Source organism: Trachemys scripta, chromosome 17 (genome assembly GCF_013100865.1).
Source record: "Trachemys scripta elegans isolate TJP31775 chromosome 17, CAS_Tse_1.0, whole genome shotgun sequence".
NCBI lineage: Eukaryota > Metazoa > Chordata > Testudines > Emydidae > Trachemys > Trachemys scripta.
Genome location: NC_048314.1, coordinates 11,982,366 through 11,990,421, shown reverse-complemented (window position 1 = coordinate 11,990,421; position 8,056 = coordinate 11,982,366).

The window sequence follows — 8,056 nt, the reverse complement described above, 5'->3', positions numbered from 1 at the left end:
ATCCAAGCCTCTCAGATATAGCATGTGGAGGTATTTAGCTTCTTTGTGACTCAGAGATTGGAAGGGCCTTAAACTGATCATTTGCTGCTGATTATTCTCAAAATAACTAGCTTGCTCTATATCGTGAAATTCTAGGTCAGGAAATGAATCACATTTTTTCCCCCTGGTGCTCCGGAGATTTGTATGTTAGCTGAAGATTTGCTAGATTCTAAAAGACTTGCAAAGCCATGTCTGCGAACTCCACGGCAATATCAACCCTGTGCTCTCTGAGAGCCCTTAATGCAGACATGATTTTCACAAGGGGATCACTGGAGTGCGGATAGAGAAAACTAGCATGCGCTGTAAGCCATATGTTTTGTGTAGATGTTTTGTCTGTCTGCAGAGTAGAGACACAAAACATCTACACATATTCAATGCATCCTCTGTGGTTGTGTAAGAGTATGCTGCATGTGTGCATACCCATGTTTAAGGGTGGGCATCTGTGTGCATATATTTTGTGTGTGTTTCTTGGAGGTGGCCCTGTATTGTATGCGTGGGCGATTCATGCACATGTTTTGTCTGTACAGTAAGGATGCTTACATGTGTCCTGTATAACACTGGTAGGGTGTGCTCATGTGTTGGATGTGTACATGTGTTGTGTGCATGTGGCTGCGGACATGTATGTAGACGTGTGAGCATACATTTGTATATATTGTACATTTCTTTTAACTAAACGTGATGGCATTAAAGAAAATACCAGATGCCATCAATTTTACTTCCAACTGGAACATCCCCAAGGCCCTGAAATTTGACTAGCTTGCTAGGTCAAAAAGGGGCAACAATATGCATAGAGGGAGGTTGTGGATAGTGTAGGTCTGTTTTCATAGAACATCAGGGTTGGAAGGGACCTCAGGAGGTCATCTAGTCCAACCCCCTGCTCAAAGCAGGACCAATTCCCAGACAGATTTTTGCCCCAGATCCCTAAATGGCCCCCTCAAGGATTGAACTCACAATCCTGTGTTTAGCAGGCCAATGCTCAAACCACTGAGCTATCCCTCCCCCCTGGTATTTTCTTTAATGCCATCATGTTTAGTTAAAAGGAATGTACAATATATACAAATGTATGCTCACATGCATACATACATGTCCGCAGCCACATGCACACAACATATCTACACATTTTGCATTCATGTGTGTGCGTACTGGGTCTATGGCACACACAGGAATCTGCAGATGCAGTGCATACTAGTCATCTGTGCTCTGAGCCAGACCCACCACGCAGAAATGGTGGTGAAGAATCCAAGGCCCACACGGTACCCATGTCTTATCCAAGGGGAGCCGAAATCACTAGAAAGGTTTTATATCACAAGCATTTCCTTGACTAATGAATAAATGGACGGCTGGAGAAGGGACTATGACTAATTAGTCCTGCTGTCTTGGCACACTTCCAACGGAGGCAGGCACCTTAGCAGAGTGGAATTTATCTGGCACAAACACTTTGTTTGTACATTACAACACAGAGTCGTTTGTGCTCGGGATTAGACCCTGGTAACAATCCTTGTCAGTAGCAAATGCGCTGTACAATAAAGAGTGGAAATCATCTCTTTGTTGTGAGCCTCTCCATCCCTCCTCCTCTAGTGCCTTCCCTTGCCCAGCTTCACGTCTTCCGGTTCTTGGCCTCTCCTTAGTGCTGGTTAGGAGCAGAGTGAAAAACTCATAACAAAGAATGGGCCAGATCCTCTCAAAGGAGCTAAGCTGTAAGAATCTGGCCCAGTGCATTTAAAATGCACTTGCCACCACTATGGCTTTGAAATTCACTTTCCCTGAAGGCCCAGACCAGTAAAATTCTACCGAATGGGGATTTGCAGGCAGTTAGCTCCTTCAAAAATATGAGCAAATATTCATAGAAAAATATGCTGATAACACCCTGATAGTTTTGGGGGTGACACTGCTCTCTGGGGTTACTAGAGTCCTTTCCAGAGCTGAAGGTTATTCTCAATGTCCCTTTCCATTAGTGACAAGATGGCTACCCAGGGCAGATAGAAGCTGCAGTGTGAAGAACCGACTTAGCCTGCAGTTGTGAATAGTGGGACATGATTGCTAGGAAGAACCACAAAGTACTTCATGAAAAGTTTTCCTTCATCATTCTGTTGTTGCATTTTAAGCACCACTCTGCACAGAACAATAATCAACCCCTGCACACGCCCCCCCTTTGATGTCATTGTTTTGCTGACGGTGCTGTGCTGAAGGAAAGAAATGTGCTGCCTCCTCATTATACAAGGCTGCTGTTTGGAAGACAGGCTATAGCATGAAGGGTAACAAAGTCTGAAATGAAGGAGTAGCTGCTCCCTTTGCACTGCTTGACTGGATATTAATACCAGGGTAATGGCTAGAAAGATGCTGTGAAATTCATCCCATGAAATATTCTCATAGCACATTGCCTGTATGAATGCCCCAGCACCGGTTTTCATATCTTTAGTTCACACTATTGCCTTGTAAGGGTCTGGACTGCACTGAGGCCTACCTAACTGCTAGGCCTCAAATCCATACAGCCAAGCCATGCCCGAGCCTCACACTTGGTTCTTGGCTGCATAAGGACCTACCTTCCCCTGGGTCTTGGCTGCATGAATGCTTGCCTTGTGCCCAGGCTTTGAATCTTGTGCTTGGTGGCACGGGGACTCACATCTGGCTTGATGCAGGAGCACCTGGGACTCCTCTCCGCAAGACTGTGTCTAGGCCTCCTGCCTGGGCTTTGTTGCCACAGGGCACCTTCTCAACATCTTTGCTGCACAGGGTCATCTCGGGATACAGTGTGACATAACACAAGGGGAACGTGCATCCCCTTTTTAGAAATATTTCGGCTAACTCTCAGCAATGAGAAAACTTAATTGGAAGACTCTACAGAAGCCAACAGACTTGGGGGACCTAGAACTGATGAATGGTAGAATATTCCTGCCCTGCTGGTCTGAAGGACAGAGAAGGACACCTTCAAGACAGCCAAGCTTATCCACATCTCTGAGGCACTGATGAACTTGGGCTTACCTCCACGTCATCCATACGTTTATTTTTGTTTTATTTTATTGACCTGCTTGTTTTTACCATTCCTTACTCAACAATTATCATTGGCTCAGTAAGTGAGCAAAGCAAGAGGAAAAAATGTGTCCATGGGTATATGCGTGAGGGTGTAAAGTTTGCAAGCTAGGGGGATAATTTGCTAGCATATAGTCAGTCCCCTACAATGCGTGAAGGTCTAAATAAGCGTGAATTTTCAGGCAAATACCAAGTGCTGTCCCAAAGTCAGGAAAGGTCGAGGGGAACTTGACGAAGCAAACTGGAGCAATATTAAAGTTTGTAGATACATTTCAGACAGGACTCCTCTAAGCCCGCGGTTCTCAGTCCAAAGGTAGCAACCTACAGGGGAGTTATCAGTCATCGTCTGGGGAAGTGGTCATGTCACCGCTCCCATTCTTTGTTGTGTTTCAGTGTGTTGCTACGTAGCAGCTTTGTTCCACTGCAGAGATAATGGCTTTTCAGGGTTGGGTGAAGAGATCTCGGTATAAACAGCTGTCATCCTCCACCCCAGAGGTGGCTATATTCCAGCACTGGGCAATTGCTCTTTATATATGTCTCTATCTCACTGGAGTATTGGATGAAAACTGCAGCATCAACTAAGCACTTGGCATCCCAGGCATCAAGTCTGTCAGAACCTGATCCAAACCTCTGTTTTGCCTGCTCCCTTGCTTCTCCCCATGCCCATGTCGGGTGCATGTGATTCAGAGCAGGCATTGCTGGAGCTGGAATGCACTCCCAAGGCTGGCAGCATTTCCTCACTAATTAATAGCCCTGTTATTTTTATGCTTTATTGTTAAAGCCTGTGCGTCCTCTTTCGAAGTTTGGGTGTTTTTAGCAAAGAGGTTGCCATGGATACGGGCAATTCAATTACAGGAGTTCACTTGGCCGGGCAAGAACTTGCAATAAATAAACTAAATAAACAAACAGTGCGAAGTATGAGCAGAGCTGGAGAAAGAATAGAGATGAACTCGACCTGCTGTCATTCGCTTGCTTTCTCTCTCTCTCCCTCTCTCTTTTCTGTAGCTACAGAGAGATGGGACTCCACAAAGCTTTATGTGAAGTGAACAAACAAACACTCAAAACAAGCCTCCTTTCCATCCATGCTGTGAAAATTTCCCACAGGAGCAAGGGAGGATAGAATAGAGATAAAGAAAGAATGGGAGAAAAGCATGGAGTTGTCCTTGACCGGGGCCCCTTCAATGGCTCTTTTTAAGTCTTTTTCAAAATAAGAACAGCTTAGTCAGTGCTCTCACCACACCTGTGTGTTACGAGAGAGCTGAGCAAGAAAAGGCGACCGAGGCTGTCTGTGTGTTTGTTAGATGTGTAACTGCATCAGATACACCCACCCAGGCCTGCAAAGAGAAATTGACATATCTGAGACTCTCATTGGACTGGTCCCTGAGCCCTTCTTCCCTAAGGTTGGTCTTTTCCGTCAGAGAATTTTTTTTTTCAAAATCAAGAATAGGGCTGGCTGTCAAACAAGAATTCCCTTTCAAGGCAAAGGTTGAGGTTTTGACATTTGTTTCTGATCCGACGTGAAATGAAACAAAGATCTTTAGAATTTTTTTCACAACATTTTTTTTTTTTAAAAAGAAGAGACCCCAGAATTATTATAGCTCAGGGCACACATAGACCCAGGCTTAAGTTGCTGCTCTGACTGATTCAGACCAGGGTCTTGAACCTGGTCTGCTACACCCCAACATGAGCTAATACCTATTCTGGAGGGAATCTCTCTCCTTTGACCTGAAATTCTGTCTTGGATCTGAGAAACCTTCTTATGGAATTGGCATTTTCCAATAAAAAACACATAGTTTAAAAAAGCTACTAATGAACTCTAAAGGCACTAATCAACTCTAAAGAGAGTCCGGTCCAATCCAGCCCTTCTACAAGCACTTGTTCCTCCTAAACCATGACATGGGCCCAGGTGGCAGTGTTTGGATCTGGATCTGAACTTTTTCAAAGTTCGAGAATATTGGGATCAAGGGTTTTGTTCTACTCAAATTCTTGGGCAACATCAGCAAATCATGACACTGTTAATGTGCATATTGAGTTGTTGTTTATATTTTAAATATTGGAACCAGTGTGCCAAATTCATCCCTGGAGTAACTCTATTGCCTTTTACAACAGTGTTGAATTTGGCCCACTGTGTCTCAGGACACAGAGTGGTCATTGCTCAATGTCAGTATTGCTTGGCCATCTCTGAGCAACAATGTTCAGAACCCAAATCTGGATTAGGATTTGGGATTGTTCCCAATGCAGTAGCAGGGAATAGAGAAGAAGGGGTCTCCAATTTTTGAAAGCAATTTGCATCCAGATTGATTTAGGGTCAGATTTTCACAAGCGCTCAGCTTTCACTTAGGCCATGTCTACACTAGAAAAAAAGATTTTTTAAAACTTGTGTTAGCAAACTCATGTGAACTTTCTTTCTAGTTAGCGCTGATCAGGAATTTTCTCTTGAAATAACTTTGATGGAAGATTTCAATTTTGATGATTTTTTTTTTCAATTTTCTGTTGGGAAAACTAAGACAAAGCATTTGGTTTTAGGTCAATTTGACGTGAATCAATTTTTTTCATGTTATGCAGTCTCCCCTCTGACTAAGACACATGGTGCATCATGGGAGTCATATGCCTGCAGATGCATTGCGTCCTCTTTGCAGACTGTCCAAAATAGACCCATCTCACTATTCCTCCTCTCTTCTGATATCACGCTCACAGCTGCTGCACTAAAAGCCCTGAGATATCGGAGGCCTGAAAAGTCTCACAAAAGCTCAAAACTTGGTCTGAAAGCCTGAAGTTAGGCAGATCCATCCAGCTATGATGAGTTCCCGTATTATAAGTCCCATATCCCATTACATTGTAAAACAGAAGGAACACTTATAGTTGCTGACACTCTGGGGACCTATATCCTCCTGGGAGACTATGATCCAAACCACTTAATCAATAACTAGTCACAAACTTTCACTGGCAGCCTAACAAAGCTGAAGTTTTGTAAAGGTACAGGGCCAGATTGTGATGTCAAGTTACTTTAATTAACACAGGTGTCATTCCATTTAATATAACAGAATTACTCTGGATTTATGCTGGTGCAAGTGAGAGCAGAATGTGACCCCTGGTGTTCTCAAATATGATGACTGACTAGCTAGCACACAAGTGTACCTCAGTCCTCTGCTAGAAGAACTTGGGACTGTACAATTGTTTCATAGCCCCTGAACTGCTAAGAGAGATTCTCTATTTGGTAATGCAGTAGTGATGTGCTTCTGAAGCAGGTGGATCTGAGAGATACTCTTGCTATTAGCAGCAGCAAATTCTGAGTGGCCGCACTATGTAGACTAGTGACAGCTATGAAGTCGCTATGTGGCCATGGATTTGTTATAATATGACCCAGTTTATCATCGTGAGTGTGTGTATCAGTAAGAGAGACCTGGATTTCCATCTTGTCTTATTAACACTCTATTCACTCTTCGGCCAGTAGAGGAAAATTCCAAACAGCTCAGGACTTTGTCATAAAAGGCTAAATTCTGCTCTGAGTTGCACGGCTGTCAGTGGCGTTACTGTGGATTTACACCAGTGTAACTGAGGACAAATCCCATGGCCCCTGGCCTCCCTAATCCTGTCTCCTTTAGGTTTATGTCATTAGCCAGATCTCTGCTTTCTGACTGTATTGCCAATCCTGTTTCTCCAGCAGGATGTTTACCTGGCTCTTGAACTAATTCACTTTGTTGCAATGATTATACCTGGCATCCTTCCCCACTATCTTTAATCTGGCTTTCTTTTAACTCTCTTTTCTCTCTGAGCATTCAGAATGTGCTCTCTGTGGTATTAAGGATGGATTTACCTTTGAGCAGGGAAAACTACAAAGCCACGGGAATCCTTTACAATTCTAATTGGACCTAAGTAATATATGGACCCAAGCCCAGCCCTGATTCTACCAGTACATGGAAGATCTAGAAACCTGACAGCCTTTATTTTTCAGTGCAAAAACAATATGAAGCTACTCATAATTATGACAGATCAGGAAAGTAAAAGCAACTCCCATGTCATAGGCCAATGGGCACATTGGGGTTAAGGACAGTGTTCGGGAATAAGGCAGTCCTCATGAGTGCTTATCCTATCTTTGCCACTGATTCCTCCTATGGCCTTGGGCAAATCACTCAACCTCCATGCCTCAGTTTCCTCACATGCAACGATGGGCACAAGCTAGAGACCTAAATTGAGAGAGGTGATATGAGGCAGGAGGGTGTTCTGGTTAAGGCACTGGACTAGTTCTCAGGAGATCTGGGCTTAATTCCTCTCTTGGCCATAGACTTCCTGTATGACCTGAGGCAAGTTGTTTAACCTCTGTGGCTCATCTGTAAACCAGAGATAAACAACACTGCCTTTCTATTGTGTCTTTTTAGATTATAAACTCTCTCTTACTACATGTGTGTGCATTGCCTAGCACAATAATCTTGCCCGACCCCCTAGATCAAGCCCTAGTGCATTGAAAACTAGGTATCCAGCTGACTGGCTGTTTGTGTTCCCAGCCAATAAATAGCAAGAATCAGAACCCGATGAAAGGAAAAGAAAATGCATCATATTTGAAGGCCATGAAAGGGTTAAAAAGATTCCTTCCATGTTTCCCAGTAGGGGTGCGTGTGAATGGCCAGTCTGAGAATTGGTTAGGTAAATGAATTATTAGCTACAGACACTTTATTCTGTTACAATAGATTCACAAATCAAATTAGGACAAAGATTTTTCTTTGATTTCCTTATTTTTCTCCCCCCTCGCCCACTCCCACCACTTCATTTGGTTTTATTTTTTTTTCACCTAGATATGACAGTTTATGAACACGGCTTGAAGATGCAAATTGGGATTTTTTTTTTATAAAGCCCACAATGGAAGGAAATGTAGAAAGACCAACGATCCCCTCCCCTTAGTTGCACATCTCTCCCTAGTCAAATTCTGGCAAAGCCACTTCCTTTCTTTTCAAAGGAGAGCATTAATAGTGTCACGGACAGGGGGCAA